The sequence below is a fragment of the Globicephala melas genome, chromosome 10 (assembly GCF_963455315.2).
Source record: "Globicephala melas chromosome 10, mGloMel1.2, whole genome shotgun sequence".
NCBI classification, from domain to species: domain Eukaryota; kingdom Metazoa; phylum Chordata; class Mammalia; order Artiodactyla; family Delphinidae; genus Globicephala; species Globicephala melas.
Window position 1 is genome coordinate 73,608,021 of NC_083323.1, and position 22,701 is coordinate 73,630,721.

Consider the following 22,701-nt stretch of genomic DNA (forward strand, 5'->3'; position numbering starts at 1 on the left):
CACCATTTATTGAAGACACTGTCTTTCCTCCATTGTATAGTCTTGCCTCCTTTGTCGTAGATTAATTGACCATAGGTGTGTGGGTTTATTTCTGGGCTTTCTATCCTATTCCATTGTCCTATATGTCTATTTTTGTGCCAGTACCATACTGTTTTGATGACTATAGATTTGTAGTATAATCTGAAGTCAGGGAGCCTGATTCCTCCAGCACCGTTTTTCTTTCTCTAGATTGCTTTGGCTCTTCAGGGTCTTTTGTGTCTCCATACAAATTTTAAAATCCACAAACAATAAATGCTGGAAAGGGTGTGGAGAGAAGGGAACCGTCCTACACTTTTGGTGGGAATGTGAATTGGTACAGCCACTATGGAAAACAGTATGAAGTTTCCTTAAAAAACTAAAAATAGAGCTACCATATGATCCTGCAATCTCACTCCTGGCCATATATCCAGAGAAGAACATGGTCTGAAAGGATATATGCACCCTAATGTTCATTGCAGCACTGTTTGCAACAGCCAAGACATGGAAACAACCTAAATGTCCATCGACAGAGGAATGGATAAAGAAGATGTTGTACGTATATACTATGGAATATTACTCAGCCATTAAAAAGAATGAAATCATGCCATTTGCAACAACATGGGTGGACCTAGAGATTGTCATACTGAGTGAAGTAAGTCAGACAGAGAAAGAGAAATATTGTATTATATACCTTATATGTGAAATCTAAAAACAAATGAGACAAATGAACTTATTTACAAAATAGAAACAGACTCACAGACTTAGAGAGCAAACTTATGGTTACCAGGGGTGAAGGGTGGGGGGAAGGAATGGTTAGGGAGTGTGGGATTGACATGTACACACTGCTGTATTTAAAATGGATAACCAACAAGGACCTACTGTATAGCACAGGAAAATCTGCTCAATATTATGTAACAACCTAAAAGGGAAAAGAATTTGAAAAAGAATAGATACATGTATATGTATAACTGAACCACTTTGCTGTACACCTGAAACTAACACAACATTGTTAATCAACTATACTCCAGGGAATTCCCTCATGGTCCAGTGGTTAGGGCTCTGCACTTTCACTGACTAGGGCCTGGGTTCGATCCCTTGTCAGGGAACTAAAATCCCACAAGCCGCATGGTGTGGCAACAAAACAAAACAACTATACTCCAATATAAAATGAAAAGTTAAAAAAAATGTATTCACAAAGGAAAACTTTATCTTCTTGGAAAAAAGAGAACATTTGACTATAACAATGACATATGAAAAGTAAACTAGAATATAATATATCTTTTGAGTTGTATTAAATTTGATGTTTTCAGGTAAACAAGTACAAAATCCAGAGTTCCTTATTTTCTAATCTCAGTCAAATAAAAAGCTCAAGCTTTAAAATGTTATGATACCTCCTCTTTTGATGTCAGGGATGAAGATAAAAAGCTATCCCTCTAAAATTAGGGTTAGACTGTGCAGTCTTTCTTCTTTTTCTCATCAAGATATTATTCTTCTACACACAATTTCGATGAGGAAAATCAACCTGGATAAAGGAACATGACTTCTGTTTAAAATAATTATTTAGGAAATCAGAAATAGATGGTCAATAGCATGGTTGAATTAATAACACTCTGTTCAAAATAGAAATAAAATGTGTTCACACAGATAAATATAACTGTATTTTAAAATATCAATATTATAATTAAGCATGTACTCTGTGTGCACACAGGCATATGTGCACTTTCATACACACACACACACACACACACACACACACACAAGGACTGTTTATCCAAATTGTTAACATACTTTGTTGATTGCATTGTGGTAATAACTCTGTGAGAAAGCCAGTGTTATTATTCCTCATTAAATTGGACTATATCATCTGAAAGTAAAAAAGACAAAGCTGATCACATTGACAAATTTTACCTAATTTAAAACACTGATACACCAATATAAAAAGCCACTGTTTATATGGTTAGCACATTTGTTAATCCATTATTTTAATCATTATAGGATTGACAGTTTCATTCTTCTGCAAGCCAGACACATTCGATTTTTGAATCAACCCTTCTAATAACTCAGATGTCTAAGATTAAACATTTAAAATAAGTTACAATGCAAATTTGACCAAGTGAAATGCATTTGGTGTGTTTCAGGATCATAACAATTAAGAGATGATAGCTATTGTTCTAAAATAAAATTCTATGAATGTAATATTTAATGAGATTCAGAAATATTATAACACATTCACGTAAAATTTTACTCCATCATTAGTGAGAAGCATAGTAATTCAACTGTCTTAAAGCATGTACATAACATTTTATTGCAGAAAGGATCAGAAACATTTAAATTCTCACTGTGCATAGTAATGAAAGTTGTGTTTTACCTAACTAAAAATATGAACTGCAAAATTGCAAGATTTCCTGTAGGAAAATATAATACCAGTTTCTTTGTGGAGTTTTTGATACATTGGTAAAGAGTATAATTGCAAACAATTATTTTGCTTGGACATTAAAAATAAAATAGTTTACCTAAATAGCAAATAATAGGAGTTTTGTCTTAATTAAATCACCTAGAAGTTCTGTCCTTGTAGTGTCTTTTTTTTTTTTTTTTTTTTTTGTGGTACGCAGGCCTCTCACTGTTGTGGCCTCTCCCGTTGCGGGTCACAGGCTCCGGACGCGCAGGCTCGGTGGCCATGGCTCACGGGCCTAGCTGCCCCGTGGCATGTGGGATCTTCCCGGACCGGGGCACGAGCTCGTGTCCCCTGCATTGGCAAGCGGACTCTCAACCACTGCGCCACCAGAGAAGCCCTCCTTGTAGTGTCTTTTAAATAGAATGAATCTCAAAATAATTCCAATGAAGAAAGAGAATGTCTTATGACATTCAAGTGCACCATTTATAGTAAAATTCAGGTAATCCTTTGGCAGCTGGTAGGAAGCTCCAAACACAGAAGTATTTCCACAGGGTTTGTTTAGATTTAGGTGGATTTCCAACAGTTACTGTGATTTTAATTCATCAGTCCTCTACAGTGGGATTTCTGAATATATAATCTGTACAGCACTTTCATCAGAATCAGCAGGAGTGCTTATTTCAAATGTGAATTCCTAGGTCCCATCAGAGACCAAATGAATCAAAATCTAGGTGGCAGAGCATGCATTTGCATTTTAATGATTTGTCCAAGTGATCCTCATGCACATTAAGTTTGAGAACGCATGTGCATCCTTAAATCCAAGTAAAGAATATATGAAATATATATCAAGTAGTTCACAGAGTTGTTAGTCACAAATAAGACCAGGTGAGCAAATGCTGTAAAATAAAACAAATAGTTTATATAATCTGACAATTATAACCTATTTCACAAACTTTAAGTACAAGTGAGGAAGATTAAAAGGCTCAGAGTGTGCCAAGGTCACAGACCTCTTAGCCTTGGTGATTTTCAAGCTTGCCTGAACAGTCCCCAGGAGGACTACAGGTACACTATAGATAACAATGTCACAATACAATCTACTGAATGAGAATCTCTTGGGGCAGAGGTCTGATAATCATGACGTTTAGCTATCTCGTCTGATGACATTTATCATTAAGGAAGTTTGGAATATACTTCCTTGAGCATTCCCAGGCTGACACTACAAAACACTCATAATAATCTGAATTGCTAGTGTGGCATTATAGCCTTAGTTAGCCCAATCACTTTAATTTATGTCTCTAATATCTATTAACACCCTATATGCCATTACTTTTTACTTCAAAGGATTGGCTTAATACCGATATCTTATTACTATTTTTACCTAGGATTGTTTTTAATGAATAATCATTAATGTACTCAATATTTGTACAATCTAATCTGTGAGCTGTCTGATATAATTTTCCTACATGAATTTTCAAAAGTTTCATTGCATATACAAATGCATTAATAGCATTTGTATTGACAATAGTTAGGGGAAATTGTCATATCTTATCATTTGACGAGGTGTGATCAGTAGTGATTTTTTCTCTAAATATTCACTTCCATATATTTTTCTATATATTTTCTATAAATTCAATATCTTGAAATATGTGTATATATTATGGCATGAGATAAACAAGCTTAGAAATGATTACTTTTATCAACACTCACATAAGTATATTGATTCAAGGCTTATAATTTTAAAAACATCATAATGAATACAAGTGAAAACAGGAAAAGTAAAATCAGTCATCTCTCAGTTAAGAAAACATTTATACAACTGTTTAAAAATAACTGTAAAATTCAGTTGTATATATTCATTACTATACATGTAAAACCAAAAACTCAGTTCCTTAAAAGATTCTCCTTCAAGAATAATCTGTAGTTTAGAGTGGCTTAAATGTCCAGCTTCCTTGCCTGTTCTTTGCCAGTGTTTTCTGTGCTGGGAAGCAGAGAATGCAAAGGGCAGCACCGTATTCTGGTCCTGCAAGAGAAACAGAATGGTAAGATTTGGGAGATACAAGCTGCATTAATTATGTCACAGAGACTAGAACAGCAGTGATTTTCCCCCCATTATTACTATTTTATATCAGTAGAATCTATTTAATATATTCAATAATTCTAGTATTTCTAAGACCTTCCACAAAAGGGCATTACAATCCTTTTAGTTTATTGCAAACATATATATTTTTTAAAGTGGATTCACTTTATTTATTTTTTGGCTGCGCTGCAGGATTTGTCAGAAGACAAACGGTAAGTTGTGAGTTCCATTTTGCCCAACTACTTTTTTCTTCACACCCTGGAGAATCTGGTGTCTGGAACTGTAGAGACATCATCATGTTACCACCCCTTCTCCTCTCAGGTTGAATCCACTGTGACAGAACACTCATGTCCTTAAGAGGCAAGGCCTAGCAAATAGCCTCTCACAAATCCACTGAACATCACAATGTCCTGTTTGATAAATTCTGTTGCTGCTTCAATTATATTGCTGATTTCAGGTGCTGCTTTATTTGCTCATTTCTGAATCAGGTCTTCCTGCTTTCTTTATATCTTTTTTCAACTCTGTCCCAGTTCATTTGCACATAGTTACTTTGACTGGTAAATCTGAAGAAGATGGCCAGCAGCCTACTGTCGCTGTAAGTTTTCCAACCTTCTGGAACAAAAATCCTGCACAATGGCCAGTTCAATCTGGATGGCTACTGAGTATTGTTCTACCGGAAGTGCCAAACTATGGCCAAGCATAGATTCTACCAGCGGTGTCTTCATGTATACTGAGTTAGGTCCAATATGAATCATCATCACTTTCATATTCAGGTGAGAGAGATCCCATCTAGACTGGCCTGGCCTTGGAATCCAGAACCAAGTGAAGAGGACTCAGCTGTCAAAGGGGGGCAAAGAGGGCCTGGGGTTGGAAGAAAGGGTCATAGACGCAGAAGTAAGCACTTCATGAAAACTAAGCAAATGGTATTTCTAGGTAAATCAGTCTTTCTGTGCTGGACGAATTAAAAGAACTTCACAGCTCTCTATCCCCAACCTTTCTCACCCTCTGGAATTGAGGGCTTTTACTGCTTCCCCCATTATTTTTTTAATTAAGTAATGAATAGTATTTTATTATTATTATTATTTTTGGCTGCATGGCATGGCATACATGATCTTTTCTCCCTGACCAGGGATTGAACCTGTGCTCCCTGAAGTAGAAGCATGGAGTCTTCACCACTGGACCCCCAAGTAAGTCCCTGAAGAGTATTTTATAGATAAGAAAACTTTAGCCTCAGCAGGATAAATTTGAGGACAGTTCCAACAGCTAGTTTCCCAGAGATGCATTTGAAGTGGTCCTTACAGTTTTTGCAAACTAGAATACCTGATAGTGTTTATCAGTGCAACACGTCAGGTGCAGTGTAAAGGTATGGGTACTGAAAAAGTAATATTGACCCTAACTATGCATTCACGCACAGGCATTTACAGATTTTTACTCAGTCTTTGAATTAAAAGATAGATTCTCTGAGTCTGATCAATGTCAGCCTCTTGAGATGCACTAAAATGAAATTCAGAAAAAGTCGAATAACTTAAACTACTCTGGAGTTACAGACAACTGAAGTAGAAAGCCTCTTAAGCAATGTGAGAGAAGAAAAAAGGGGCAAAAATCTACCTCCTAGCTTGGGTTGTAGAACTCATGTTTTTAGGAGTTGGGAGAAAAGAAACTTTGGAGCAGGTGTTTCATGTGACAGATCATTAGATCTGTTATCTAGGTCTGTATTAGATCTGTAGAGTATCTATTGAGATACTACAGATGAGGAAAGATGTTAAGTGTATTTGCTTTGTATCATCAATGGAGATTTTTTGCTGCCTCTGAAAGCTTGCTGTCAAGATTTAATTTAATATTTAATTAATTTCCTCTCTGCCGATCTGTGATTTCCCTTAATGCCATTTCCTTAATGCCATTTCCCTTAATGCCATTTCCTTTTCTAGAGAGATCACAGATTACTGTAAATTATTTGTGTTCAGTGAGGATGGGCATAACGGTAGTAATAATGAGAACAAGAATAGTGACTGGCCATTTATACATAAAATGAATTCTGTTAGAAACAGCTATAAATATTGTACCAGCGTCATTAATTGGCTTAATAAGATTTATTGGCATAATAAGATCTAAGTTGTTTATTATAAATAAAATGAATAAAAATTCACTAGTCAGCAATAGATATTAGTATTTTTCTTTTTTAAAAATCTCTTCTTTGCTAGCCCTAAGTGCTTTATTTCTTAGGGGTCTAGTATTGACTTCACTAGTCTTAGTGGAGTTACCAGCTTGTGGCTGAATCACACTCACTCTAGTATTCAGACATGGTTTGACACATCTAAATTAGGGTGAGGAAGATTATTCCAGAATATCGAGGCTCTCTTTTGTCAGGAATGGGGGATGGGGACTTATTCTGAATAAAGAGGAAGTGAAGACTGGAAAGGTTACTTGGTCAACAGAGAGAAAAGATTAGCCTGAAAATAGAAACTGTCATTCCCAACATTCTCAAGCTCAGACTGCATGAACATATGAATACTTGGCACTAAGTAAACGGTTATAAAAAAACACATCTAATTCCCAGTCTGTAATCTACCAGTGACATTAAAAAATAAGATACCACCACTGGTGATGATGTAAGTGTTGTTTTCGAGAAGGGCTGCTAGTACAGCTTATGATAGCATCTTAATAAACAAAATATTAGTTTTGAGTTGTAATGAGGATTAAAACTTAGATTGAGAATCAAGCTTCTCTGCATATATGTATGTATAAGGAAAATCTATTTTTCCTTAAAACACCTGCATTGTATCACTTTAGAGGTAAAGGAAGGTTTTCTCCCTTCTTAAATCTCCTCTTGATAAATATATTTTCATTGGAAGATGTTTTAAGTAGTTCCTCATCTAAGTGGAAAGATTACAGGTACCATAACAGGGAATCTTCAAGAATATAAGGAAAATATTTTAGTCAGAATCAGTTCTTACATGAGATGATATCAAGTCACTAGTTAATTTCTAGAAAGAATAAATGCCATGGGCATAGAAAAATAGGAACTGATGAATAAGAAAGGCAATCTTCATCAAGGTTTGTTTCTTGGAATATGTATAGCTAGAGCCTGTATGACACTTTTCGTTTTACTTTAATTGCTAATACAATTTTTCTATATTTTAAAAATTGATATTGTTCATATTAAGAACATTTATTTGAAATGTCTTACATAGCATTCTAACACATCCTGAAACAGTGTAGTTTTTCTTTAGCTGCTGTACTACCTCTCTACCCTCCCTCAATAAAACACACAAAACACCATACTACAACCTTAATACTTTCATTTTAGAGAGTATTAGTTATTATCTTGTAATTCTACATTTTTTCTCATTCTTCCCTTCCATTTTATTTCCGCTCCTCTTTTAGCATACCTTCATACATCTGTCATCATTGTGCTCATGAGAAAAAAAGGTGGCATTTTTAAATATCAAGTAATATGTGTTATAGCTTTGCTAAACATTTCACCACCAGTTTGTTGCAAGAGATTTATAAATCAGATTTTCATTAAAAAAGAGAAAGAATCAACACCATATGTTGTGCTAAATCCTATGCAGCTGCTACAGCAGCCTAATAATGTGTGAACTAGAAGGCATTCAGTACTCTGTGTGATATACAGGACTGTAACTTCTTTCAAATGTTGTGATTTTTTTTAATATTAAGATTAAAATCTAAGAAAACATGGTAAAATGGAATAACTTAGAAGTGTTAACATTTATTTTATAGAAAAGAGAGTTGCTAAATGGGTATCTATAACTGAAATTAAAATACCCAAGTACTCTTGAAATTGAAATAGAAAAGCAGGCTCAAACAAGAATGTTGTATATTAATGCAGCTCCTCTTATAATCTGAACTTCATTGCAATGTACTTTTGCCTAAATATCAATCTAGTTGGCATTTTTATTACAATTCTGCAAATGGAAAGAGAGCAAATGAACCATTTACTGCCTTTATTTTCTAAGTATAATCATGTTTCTGTTTTCCATTCAATGATAGTCAAGTCTTTTCCACTCCAACATAAAACATTCTTGAGTGTTAGTGATCAGTCATGGTAAGAGGTTGATATTGTACCCCATGCTCATTTATATTACAATGTACAGAATGTCAGAATCAGTTATTTATAAACTTTAGTTGAGAGGTCAGGAAATAATACCCTAATGTAAAACTGTGCATATTGTAAATAATATTTATGGGCCAACCACATATGAGATATAAACACTACCCTACATATACATCTTAAATTTATTAGATTTGAAGTAACAACACTGAAGGAGGAAAATCATTTTTAAAAGCACCATAAAGCAAGACAGTAATTTTCTTCTTAAGTGTGCTTTTTTAGATTTGTTTTTTATTGAGGTAATGTCAGTTTATGACATTATGTAAGTTCCATGTGTACAACATGATATTATCTACTTCTGCATACTTTTCAACATGTTCACCACCAAAAATGTAGTTTCTGTCCATCACCATACAGCTGATCCCATTAAATGTGCATCTGCACATGGAAATTACATGCTTCTCTTTCATTGAAAAGAAACACCTCATGATAATGATGATTAATTTTCCTATGTTAATATAAATTTGCATTATTTCTGCATGTATCATGATAGAACAGAATGAGTTCATGAATTAGTGTGAAAAAATGTTTCCTTGCTATAGAAATAAGACAGGTGGCTATTTTCCATCTAGTATAAGGACATTATAAGAGCAATCTATAGACCAATATTCTTAATGAATATAGACAAAGAGTGTTCAAAAAATACTCGGAAAAAATGAATCCAACAATATATAAAAATAAGTATCTACGGCTAAATGGGCTTCATCCAGAGAATGCATTGGCAGTTTTATACGTAAAAACTATCGATATAATATACTCTATTAATAGATTAAATGACACACAGCACATGATCATCTCTGATACTGATATAGTAGGATACTCACAGTATATTCACTATTTAATGCCTACTAGGATGACTAAAGTCAAAAGGACAGATCATAAAACTAGCTGGCCAGGATGTTGAGAAATTGGTGGTAGGAATGTAAAATGATATAGACTCCATGGGAAATAGTTCAGCTGTTTCTCAAAATGTTAAAAATAGAGTTACCATATAATCCAGAAATTCCCCTCCTCGGTATTTTCATATGTATATACCTATGAATAATAAAAACATATGTCTACCATAACTTCTCTTCACTTTTTCACAGCAGCATGGTTTATTAATAGACAAAAAGTAGAAATAATCTAAATGTCCATCAACTGATAAATGAGCAAATAAAATGTGTTATATCCATACAATGAAATATTATTCATTGTAAGAATTAAGTAATGATACATGCTACAATATAGAAAAACCTTGTAAATTTTATTCCAGATATAAAAAGACATCCACAGATACGACATATTGTATGAGTCCATTTATACAGCATAATTAAATTAGTAATTCACAAAAAGGGGCATATTAAAATATTCAAGTGCACAGAAACTAAACAATTCACTTACAAATAACACTTGGGACAAAAAAATACTCGGGAAAATAGAAAATATTTTAATGAGTAAATATGGAAACACAGTAGATCAAAATTTGTTCAATATAGCTAAAACAGTCTTGAGATATGTGTCTTTAAGTATTTATATTAGGAAAAAAAAGAATTATGAATACAATGACTTAAATTATTCCCTTAAGATGCTGGAAAAAGAAAATCAAATTAAACCCAAAAAAAGTAGAAGAGAGAAAATTAGAAAGGTGAGAGTTGAAATTAATAAAATAAGATAATTGTACCTATAATAATTAACAATAATAATTAGATTAAAATTTTAAAGAGAAAATGCAATAAAATAAAAATCTATGAACTCAAAATAAATTTCATTAATTGATTTCTATGATAGACTATTGATGGAATTCTCATCTTCATTTGTGTTCTTCCATCTCTGATGTTTCACCTTCTTTTAAAAGCTTATGTAATTAGGTCAGCCACACAAGAATAATCTCCCTTCTGCATAACACACAGTTAGCTTATTAGTAAACTAATCACACAAGTGATATCCCATTATATTCCAGACTACACCCACACTCAAGAGAAGGAGATTATATAAGTCATTTACACTACAGTGCAGGGATCTTAGGGGAATATCTTAGAAGCTTCTCTATCACATGATTAGAGTATACAGACATGAGGGAATTCCCTGGTGGTCCAGTGGTTAGGACTCTGGGCTTCCACTGCAGGGGGCCTGGGTTCAATCCCTGGTCAGGGAACTAAAATCCTGACATCCGCATGGCACACCCGAAAAAAAACAAAAACAACAACAAAAAAACAGGTATGAATTACCATGATTAGTTGTGTACTTATTTTGTGTGCTATTTCCATAGTTTACATTAATCATTAAAAAAATTATTTTTAAGTATTCTTGAAGCATTAAAAATGAGCTACTGGGCTTCTCTGGTGGTGCAGTGGTTGAGAGTCCGCCTGCTGATGCAGGGGACGCGGGTTTGTGCCCCAGTCCGGGAAGATCCCACATGTCACGGAGCGGCTGGGCCCGTGAGCCATGGCCGCTGAGCCTGCGCGTCCGGAGCCTGTGCTCCGCAACGGGAGAGGCCCCAGCAGTGAGAGGTCCGTGTACTGGAAAAAAAAAAAAAAAAAAGAGCTACTGTTTTAGGGGGTACACTAATTTTGTTAAACATTTTAGTCTAGAAGCCTCCTTCATCTTTGCTTCTAGTAGCAACTCCCAAAGGAAATCACTATCCTGATTTCTGACAATATAGATTATTTCTCTCAGGCAATTTTGAAAATCAGTTCTGGAATTAGTCTTTCCAGTTTTTATCTTTACATCTTTCCTTCTTTTCCATTGCTTCAAAATTGACATCTCATCCTCCTCCCACAAACAATACAACAACAAAAAAATATATATATTTCCTTAGAGAAACTGAATGATTCTTAGAATTAGGAGGGGAGCAATGTTATTTACCAGCAGAGTGTTACAACGATCTGCCCCAGCGCCATTCCTTACCCCAGCATGCATTTCATTAAGAGTTTGCTATGTCAAATAAGTACAAAAATATTGAGAGTGCAGATAGCATGTGGAAGGTCATTGTTGTTGCTTGTTTATTTTTCTGCACTTGTTGCCTTTTCTACTGATATAGAGAAACTGACAGAAAAATCTAGTCTCTAACACCATTTACATGTTTACAAATTTGATGATAAGCTTAATTTTATAATAAATATTATTTTTTCTTGAGTTTCCATCTACATGCCACTCAACAGCATTTGGCCTTTACTTCATATTTTCAGAGGAGTCATTATTACTAAATTTTGTGGGGTTTAATATGTTCCTTTGACATCCATAAATCTAGCTTCAATAATAAACATTAGAAAGAGGCAGATGGAAAAAACAAGAGAATAAATTTAAAAAATTGAAAAAGAGCAAAAAGTTGCAAAATAGGGAAAATAAGAAAGAAGAAAGGTCTATACTGCCTGAAAAAAATCAGTTGTATTTGAGTGTTATTAATGTCATAGTAGATATTTTATGTATTGATTAATTTAATTCATGACTAAAATTAATAATTTTTTATCTTTTCAAATATCCTGGTGTTCCACTGGGCTTATCAAAACCCAGTATTTATTTTACTATTCCTAAATCCAGGCATTAAAAATTACAAGTTAATTCTGTTAAAAATGTGTCCTTTTATCTTGTTAATGGTTATTTAGGAGGCTTTACAACATGAAATTTTATGTTAATACTAAAATAGATTTCTACTATGTGAAGATACCCAAATTTAGTGCAGTGCACAAAGTTTTATGAGATATTTCCTGTTATGCTCTGCCAATATATACAGTTTATGATTTTTAATTTATTTTTCATGATATTTATGATTTTTTATTCATTTAAAACATTTTTCCTTTTCAATTTGATTAGTTTTACAGCTATTCACTAGTCTCTTCTCAATCTTTCTCCCTTTCATTCATTCTTTCTTTCTTTCCTCTTTTTAATTTTCTGCCTACGTCATTATTGCAATTTTTCATTTTGATCTTGTAGTCTATTTGGCCATACAAACTCTAGAGCTTCTCATAGGAGTGAATGAAACCTCTATTTCAACTACATCAAGGTTCAAACTCTCATTGTTTCCTTTCCTTTATGGCAATTGTGACTAAGAGCACCGTCTGATACATCTCATGCAAATAAATGTCTCTGATTTGGTTTCCAGAGGACCTCAATCCAGCATAGTTTTTAATACATCAACTCCTTTCTTCCTATCTAACCTCTATCTTCCTATCTAACCTTCTTATCTAGCACAAATCATTGCTGTTCCTGACAACCAAACTTGCACTCTCTACTTCACGCTTCACCAGTTCTCACTGACAATCATTACGAAATTGAAAATGGGTACAAGGACATCATGTCTTTGCAGAAAGAATGCACATACCTCCAGCAGATGTTCCACTTGGAGCAGAGAGAAGGCAGGAGAGTCACTGTGAAACCATCCTCCCTAGTTCATTTTCTACAAATGAACACGTAAGAGGCTTCCAACTGTTAAATGCTTAAATCTAGTGGTATGAAGCCAAAATGGTGCAAGAAGTAATGCCTGCATCCCACCCACGTCTTTAAAAAACACTAAAAAGCTGGAATGGATAATAAATTCACAAATTTAAATGATAAAAAACTTAAAGAGGTTTACTTTATATCACGCTTGTGTCATTTGGAAGCAGAGTGAAAATCTACGATGACATATTTGAACTCAGAGAATTTCTACAGAATCTGCTTTCATATATCCTCTTCTGAATTACATTTTGCATTAGGTTCCCATAGAAATCCTGAAATTTATAGTTTTATTACAATTGGTTTTTATGACCTTTACTATTATATCTAACTGATTTATAAATAAGGAAACATTTTTAAACAAGTGCTATTGTGTTAAAATAATGTCAATGTATTTAATCAAAATTTAAATGAAAGAAAACATCCACCCTCTAGAAAATCCTTCTAGAATTTTTCCTTAAATTCCAGGTCACCATGCATCACACAGTGGATGAGGTAGTAAAAAGAGAATATCAAGAATTGAAATATTTAAGCATAAGCAATTCAGAATTTGCAAGAAAATTCTTAGGCAACCTTTAGAGTAAAATATATGGTTTGAATTAGTTGAGCATATTAGAAACGGTTGCCCATGTGAGGCATAAAATGAGGAAAGGAACAGTTGCCGATATGAATAAAGTGTGTGTGTGTGTGTGTGTGTGTGTGTGTGTGTGTGTGTGTAGAAGGAGATACAAGGGGAGAAGTAGTATTGATAAAGATGACTTAACTAAAGGTGTTGGTTTGCATGGTTATAAGAAATAAGTATGACTCTGAAAAGAATTCATTCTGCTAGTTACAGAAAAGTCTTAGATGCCTAAGGGATTTAGTTTGATGACAGAGGTACTACAAAATAAAGGCATTTTGTGAAACAAATTAAAGCAGGAACACAAGCCCAGAGTAGAGCGATGGAAGGTACTGGATGTAAGTGGACACTGAAGTAGAAATTGAAGCCTTCAAGTCTGGGCAGAGGGCAGACTGGGCATGATCTACAGATGCAAAAGAAAAGTCTAGGGTAAGAAGAGGCACAAGAGCAATAGAAAAACAGCTTTTTGTTTATGACTATTAAATTTGTGTGGTTGGGAGAAAATAAAAGTGGAGATACCTTGAAGGTAGCTTTGAATAGATAATTAGAGAAACAAAAAATTAGAGCACTTGTTGTTAATATGAGGTTTGTGGCCACAAACGTGATAGTTAAAGCATAAAAGTAGATGAGCAATTTGGGAGAAGTATTCATTGAGGAGGATGGAGCTGTGAGCTTAGACTATTCTTTGGACAATAAACTCAGAAAAAAATGTCATATACACTACTGAACAGAAACTTGCTTACTCGTGAAAAATCTGTGCCATAGCAAACCTCCCCAAGTCTGCACTAAAGAAAATAAATGGTTTAAACACTTTTACTACTTGCCTGCCGTATGTTATTAATTGCACTGACTGAGTGAGTGACTACTTGTGCAACTGCTATAAAGTGAACTAAATTTCAGGAATAAAAAATATATGGCATTCATTGAGTCAAAAGTAAAGTTGACTATTAAATGAAATATGTTGAAAAGCATTCATTTTAAAATGCACTTTAACTTCTGGGGATGAAAGTATTTTTCATATTTACAGCAAAATTCATTCAACTATATTTATCTTACAAGAGAATAAAACCAGAGGGATATAATTCAAAACTTGCAGAGGCTGGAAACTTTCTATTTGATAAATTTCTAGAATTTATTGATTAAAGATATCTGTCATAGATGTGATAATATTTTTATTTTATTTTTGTTCTTATTTAACACATAGTTTTCACACCCTTTTAAGTGAAAACTTTAGAGGATTTACTAATTATTATAAAAACATTATAAAAAGTATTTAATGACCTCCAACTATTAAAACTATAATCATGGCTAATTCAGGTTATGAAATAAATCTATTAACAGACTTAGCTTTGCAGGATAAATCATATACAAGATAAATAAAGAAAATAAGAACACATTTGACCAATTTCTTATTTCTGATAGAAATACACCAGTAACTTATCTTAATATTAATGAAAAAATGAGTATTTTTGTATCATTGTAGAAAGACTTTGAAAACACTTTCATAAGTGCACATGGAAATTCACTCTGCCACTACTTCAAATAGGCAAATGGTGAAGAATCATTTACATAATGGACAAATGTAAATTCATTCGAGTTGTAGAGAGAAGCTCCCTGCTGTCTTGATTATATTATGCTTTCCTGTCACTACATGAGCTCACACAAAACTGAAAAAAAAATTAACATTGTGCAGTTATAAGTCTGAAGCAAAGGAACACCAGTGCAACTTTTCATTGGTTTCTTCACCCTTAAAATCTCAGCTCATGAATTATCCTTGCTACAGATATTTGACACACAAAATCATTTTCTTGGAAGATATGGAATGGCATATATGAGAATCCAGCTTTAACTGCTAACTTTAAAGAATTTAAGGTAAAGGAAATTACATTTTATTGTGTTTGCTCATGATTGTTCAATGAGTTGTCACAGAATCCAATTTGCACATTACCCATTTTCTGTGTAATAAATTGATTCTTTTGTTTCATTTATGGGGAAGTGATATTTCTACAGTCTTCTTAACTTATTACAAAATGTATTTCATAAATCACCAGTCTTACGGAGGATGAAACATCTGTTTACATAATAGTACTTGCTCAGTTTTAAACAGTTATAAGTACGTGACTTGGCAACCAGTTGACAGTATGAGAAATATATTTCTAGTGATATTTATTTCATGACACAATTGTGTCGCACATAAATAAAATGAAAAATAATCTTAAAAGGTAGGAAATACACACAAAATAAACACAAATATAGCATTCATAACCCAAAGAAGCTCAGTGTTCTAGAATTACTCTATCAATTAATATAAATCAAAGGCTAAATTCCCTCTCCCCTCATTTCTGTAAATGGAGAGTATACTAGTGTAGGGGTGATTAGCTAAGTCTACCAACTCTGACTCTCTGCGACTTTCATTGTAAGAAGTTTGATCTTTGGCAAGTTTCTTAAATGTTTGGTGACTCAAATTCTTCACTGAAAACAGAGGGAACAACAGTTTTACCTCATATATTATAGTGATAATTAAGTGATAATCCAGGTAAAGCACTTCAACAATACCTGAGGCAGATAGTGTGCATTAATGTTGGCAGTCATTATCATTGTTTATATTATTACAACTACCACTATTGTTGTTGGTTTTATTATTATAAATATACTTTAAATTTTTCCAAGGGAGTTCTATTCCAGCTCAATCTGAAATCACCAAAATTGAGGCTTATTTTTTGCAACTGCTGACATCCTACCACTAATGTGTCTTTTGCATTACTCTCCAAATTGTCAATAACAACTTTGATTGTACGCAGTAAACAAAATATGGGCATTAAGGAGGTGTTGGGTTGCACCCCACTGGCCTTCAAGGCCTGTAGTTGCCCAGCTTCAAGACAAAGAAAGAGCCCGGAGTCAGTGACAGAGACATCAATGGTTTAATGGATAGCGGGATCTTATACTTCTGAAGCAACACCCCACCATGTGCAGCAGATGGTGGGCAGCACACGGTGCCAGTCTTTGCTCCTGGGGGGAAGAGGAGATTGCCAGTTATAGGGGGAATTGAAGTCAGGTTAGCTCTTTGGTTACCAGGGAAACTAGCAGCGGGCAGGCCCCTCACCTCCTCTTTGATAAGAACAATCTCTAGCTGGGGCCTGGGGACAGTATGTAGGAAGGTCAGTCATGTGAGTAGGGTGTAACTAGACCCCAGGCACTGGTCTAGCTGGGGATGTACAGAGAGCAAGAGAACAGCAACTTCCAGTGACCTGACCACACAGGAGAGAACTCATAACCAAACAAAAAACAGCAAATGACTTAACTGCGGAATCTTTGGCATCCTTATCTTCCTCAGTTTATCCATAGAACCCAATCATCCCCTTGTAGTTCATCACAGCCTTTTCCGTTCAAATCTTTTTTTTTTTTCTTATTCCAAGTTACCACACATTCTAGGCTTATCATAAACTAAAGAAAATGTAAAAATCCCTTTAGAAGAAAGCTAATTTAATATTTATTATTTCAATTCAGACTTGCAGGAGATAAAGTGGAGTGCGAGAAGATGGTCACGTCCCAGGTCTCAGGCGAGTCCCTGGGACGGCTGCCAAGTGTGGATTCTTGGCTTCGCACAGGAAAGAGTTCAAGAGAGAGCTATAGTAAAGTGAAAGAAGGTTTATTCAGGGAGATACATACTCCACAGACAGAGTGTGGGCCATCTCTGAAGGTAAGAGGCCCCAGGGTACAGGGTTGTCAGTTTTTATAGGGGTGAGTAATTTCATAGACTAATGCGTGGGAGGATTATTCCAACTATTTGGGGGAAGGGATGGGGATTTCCAGGAATTGGGCCACCGCCCACTTTTTGGTCTTTTATAGTTAGCCTCGTAACTGTCATGGTGCTGGTGGGTGTGTCATTTAGCATGCTAATGTATTACAATGAGCATATAATGAAGCCCAAGGCCCACTGGGAGTCAAATCTTCCGCCATCTTGGACCAGGTTGGTTCTAAACAGTTTTTGTCATGTCCTATGGCTATATCATTCTTTTAAAGGTTGTGCCTTGCCCCCTTCCCTCCTTATTCAAGACCATTTGTCGTTTATTGATTTACTTAAAACAAATAAACCAATTTTTTTTTTTTTCTGCACAGGGTCTGGTGCTGTCAGGCAGCAGGCTTTGTTGGGAAAGAACACAGCTCAGGAGCAGGGTATCTGGGAGGCAGAGCCTGCCTTGATTACAGCGGCTCCCAATTCTTTTTTTTTTTTTTTTTTTTTCTGTACGCGGGCCTCTCACTGTTGTGGCCTCTCCCGTTGCGGGTCACAGGCTCCGGACGCGCAGGCTCAGCGGCCATGGCTCACGGGCCCAGGCGCTCCGCGGCATGTGGGATCTTCCCGGAGCAGGGCACGAACCCGCGTGCCCTGCATTGGCAGGCGGACTCTCAACCACTGCACCACCAGGGAAGCCCCCAATTCTTTAATCTTTGCTTCTCCTCTTTGAGGTGCTTGTCTTGCTCCCAAAATCATTTTTACTCCAACAGTAAATTCTGTAAGTTGCTTAAGACATATGCATTTGAATATAAAAATTATTTTCCTTTAACCAAAAAAAAAATTAAAGTATTATTTGCAAAAGTCAGCCTCCATCCTGTATAGAACTTTGTAAATTTGAAGTTTTGTATCCATGGACTTTCTTAGCAGCAATTGATTTCCTTGAGATAAACCCAGGTCATGATGGGCGTCTCAGGCTTTATGATAACTGGCTGCCCTGTGTAAATAAAGCACTTCATCTCTGCTAAGGCAAGGTATCAAAAAGAAGTGATGTCTCAGAAGGAAAGTTATATGTAGGAACTGTTATAGCTTTCTCCAAAATTCCAAAACTCCATTCTGTGAATCATTTATACCAGCCTGCAAAAGGTTCAATACATTTGTTTTCTGCCATAAACACTTAAAACAAAATTGGATCCGTTGAGTCATATGGTCCAAGCAGAACAGCTTTCTTGGCAGATGGACATATTGCAGAAACTTAGTCTCACTCAAAACTGGCAGCTTTTCAGGATACTAAATAAATGAGTAAGAATAATACAGCAAAGTGAGATATATGTGGCACCCCAAATCTAAAGAGACCCATAGACTGTTAAAACTTTTCTCAATAGTAGAGGGACAAGATGCAGCAATTTATCTCTCATCTTGGAAGGGATATTTCAACATTCCTATGAGATGGAGCCCCTAGAAATGTCACCAAGGTGGCAAGTCCCTGAATTTTGTGGGATGCGTTCCCCAATTCTAACATGCATGTCAAAGTCTCTAGAGTTGCTGATACTTCCTGTTCATCAGATGCAAAATCACCGCATCATAAATGTAATGTATAAACATGACATCCTTTTGAACTGAGAGGTGTTTCAGGTCATTACAGACTAGACTATGACAGAAAGCTTAACAGTTGATATACCCCTGAGCTAGAATAGTACAATTGTGTTTCTGGCTCTACCTGCTGAAAGCAAACTACCTCTTTGCTCAAAAGTTTAGAGAAGAAAAGCATTGTCCACATCTATCATTGCCTATCAGTTGACAGGAGATGTAATGATTTGCTCCAGCAATGAAACTACATCTAGATTAGCAGATGCAATTGGAATCACTGCATGATTATATTTTCAATAATCTCATTTCATAATGGTTATTTACATCTGTCCTCTGCACAAGCAAAATAGGTAAGTTGAGGGCTTCCCTGGTGGCGCAGTGGTTGAGAGTCCGCCTGCCGATGCAGGGGACATGGGTTCGTGCCCCGGTCCGGGAAGATCCCACATGCCGCGGAGCGCCTGGGCCCGTGAGCCATGGACGCTGAGCCTGCGTGTCTGGAGCCTGTGCTCCGCAACGGGAGAGGCCACAACAGTGAGAGGCCCGCATACCGCAAAAAAAAAAAAAAAATAGGTAAGTTGAATTAGCTGTGGTAGGAATAAACTCCAGCACTTTTAGGGGCTTGATAGTGACATTAATCTCTGAAATCCCTCTTGGGATGTGGTGTTGTTTCCGGTTTAATATTTTATGTGTAAAGGAAGATCTAGGGGTTTTCACTAGGCTTTCCCTACCATAACAAAGCCCTTTCCACGGGTTAAAGAACCAAGTCCGCTGATGAGCATGTGCTATCTGATTATGTATTTTGGAACTCAGAAGATAGTCACGGTGTGGGTTTAGGTGTCCATTGGGTCTACTATGAAATGGACACACTCCATTGATTATGTGACCTTCATAAGCCTCTCTTCTGACTAGTACATTACAGTTCTATTTTTATCTCCAGGCATCAGTGGGAGGTCAGAGTCAATGTCAAATGTCCTTGAAAAGTCTGATGATTTCACCTTCACCAGTTCATAGTAACCATGGTAAATATTTGCAGGTCTTTAGGGAAAAGCTAGGAGAAATATTAACAATATCCATTTTGGGCTATATAGCTAGGTCTTTCCTCAAGAGGACTCAGTCTTCTTTTCATTAAAATGACTCTGGTTACTGTAAACTGGTTGAGGGATGTCTGTGACTGTATTGTGTTCTAAAACAGATCACGGTTAACACATTTGGGAATTTTTACTTTTACAAATTTAACGGACTACTCATTTATTTTAGTTCTAGGTACATAACGATGAACTATTCAACACCAAAATCTTTGCAGCATAGACATTCTGATTCCTGCTTCAGCTCTGCTCTGCAGTGGAGTTACCATTACTATTTTATCTCTGGAGATTAAGTGCCTCTATTTGCCATCTGCCACCCTGGAATTCCATTATCCCCATTGATTTCTGGGACCCCAGATCCATGACAGTAGTTTCTGCTTATATTTCTGAACAATAGAAAGTAGTCACAGGGACTTCCCTGGTGGTCCAGTGGTTAAGAATGCAGGGGACGCGAGTTCCATCCCTGGTTGGAGAACTAAGATCCCACATGCCACAGGGCAACTGAGCCGGTGTGTCGCGACTACTGAGCACCACAACTATATAGCCCACGTGCTGCAAACTACAGAGCCTGTGCACTGTGGAGCCCATGAGCCACAACTAGAGAGAAGCCTGCACATCGCATCTACTGAGCCTGTGTGCTCTGGAGCCTGTGCACCACAACTAGAGAGAAGCCTGCTCGTCGTAATGAAGAGCCCATGCACCACAATGAAAGATCCCTCAGGGCGCAGCGAAGGTCCCACCTGCCCCAACCCGATGTAGCTAAATAAATAAATAAATATTTAAAAAGAAAAACATATGTAATCACAAAGGAGCTCATTAAGGACACTGTGGACTCCCCATGAATATATTTCTTCCAGACTTAATGAAGGGAGTGTATTCTGATCCACCTGAGGGGTGTATTAGGAGATAAATAAACAAATAGGACATCATAAATACATTCTACCGTTCCGATCTCACTAAGACTTTGGTTGTATCCCTCAGTAATATGACAGGGAATTTCTAGCATTTAATTTAATTAAATGTAAGCACTTTTTGGTCCCAGATTTTAGTCATTTGCAAAGGAAAATGTTAAAGCTACTCCTAGCTTCTTGATTTAACATATTGAATCCAGAACCTTGGCTAAGTGAGACCTTATTGCTCTCCTCAGCCTGAGCCAAATTTGTATTTCTTCTACCTTAATCTAAAAACCTTAGGATTAATTCTCACTTGTTTACCTAGGTTTTGGTAAATGTAGAATGTTAAAATCATATGTGAAAAATTTTTGGTATATGTAATACTTTCTATGTCACACTTTGTACATTACCTTCTGGCCCTGTTGGAACTTGACTCTGGTTATAGATGTAGGAGCATTAAGAATTGTTGGAGATAGGATATGGAGAGGATTAGCAGTCTCTTCTTGCAAGAGAACTGTCTCAGTGGGGAGGAAATTATAGTTTCTTCAAACAAGAGGAAACTAACGTCTTTAAAACAAGAGGTTGAAGAGATAATTCTAAAAGAAAGGCAGTTTAGCAGAGTTTAAAAGTTCAACTTTCCAATCTTATTTGGAATTTTTCCATATGCCTCTATCCTAATATTTAGGACCCCAATCCTTCCCAATCAATACCGTAAATTTATCATAAAAAGCCTTGCAAGCTTGAGAATTCAATTCTGTAATCTTATAATTTAGGTATGATTTTTTTATAGATCTTTATTGGAGTATAATTGCTTCACAATACTGTGTTAGTTTCTGTTGTACAACAAAGTGAATCAGCCATATACATACATATATCCCCATATCTCCTCCCTCTTGAGCCTCCCTCCCACCCTGTCTCTTCCACCACTCTAGGTCGTCACAAAGTACAGACCTGATCTCCCTGCGCTATGCTGCTGCTTCCCACTAGCTAAATATTTACCATTTGGTAGTGTATATATATCAATGCTACTCTTACTTCACCCCAGCTTGCCCCTCCATCCCGTGTCTTCAACTCCATTCCCTATATCTATATCTTTATTCCTGCCCTGCCACTATGTTCATCAGTACCACATTCATATGGGAATACAAAAGACCCTGAATAGCCAAAATAATACTGCAAAGAAAAGTGGAGCTGGAGGAATCAGGCTCCCCAACTTCAAACTATACTACAAAGCTACAGTAATCAAGACAATATGGTACTGGCACAAAAACAGAAATATAGATCAATGGAACAAGATAGAAAGACCAGGGATAGACCCACACACATATGGTTGCCTAATTTATGACAAAGGAGGCAAGAACATACAATGGAGAAAAGACAGCCTCTTCAATAGTGGTGCTGGGAAAACTGGACAGCTACATGTAAAAGAATAAAATGAGAACACTACCTAACACCATACACAAAAATACACTCCAAATGGATTAAAGACCTAAATGTAAGACCAGACACTGTAAAACTCATAGAGGAAAACATAGGAAAAACACTCTTTGACACAGGTATGATTTTTATAAATATGAGCAATATGTCTATAGAAGATGAGGTTTTATTTTATGGTAGTCAGCTCCCTTATAAGAGATTTGGGCAGGAAAATTAGTGTTGTGAACTCATCATTTTTTTGCTCCAAATTTCACAGCCCATTTAGAAGCCATAAAAGCAAAGAAACAGAAACAAACAAAAAACCTTCCT

At 35.9% G+C, this 22,701-nt stretch overlaps 2 long non-coding RNA genes and 1 pseudogene across 2 annotated transcripts in view; 1 reads left to right on the top strand and 2 right to left on the bottom strand.

The window, feature by feature from the left end:
- Positions 1-1,808: 1,808 nt before the first annotated feature.
- The window catches only part of LOC138842846 (uncharacterized), a 123,683-nt gene continuing 102,790 nt past the window's right edge, over positions 1,809-22,701 (bottom strand). Inside the window, exons 2-3 of the long non-coding RNA XR_011377777.1 lie at positions 4,364-4,430; positions 1,809-1,882 (exon numbers count right to left, since the gene is read on the bottom strand). This is a non-coding gene — a long non-coding RNA (uncharacterized lncRNA). The remainder of the gene's footprint in view (positions 1,883-4,363; positions 4,431-22,701) is intronic.
- Positions 4,841-5,276, bottom strand: LOC132598010 (FUN14 domain-containing protein 1 pseudogene; annotated as a pseudogene).
- LOC132597998 (uncharacterized) lies at positions 5,547-21,262 on the top strand. The gene is made up of 3 exons (XR_009565598.1): positions 5,547-5,674; positions 17,162-17,354; positions 20,235-21,262. It is a non-coding gene; the product is annotated as an uncharacterized lncRNA (long non-coding RNA).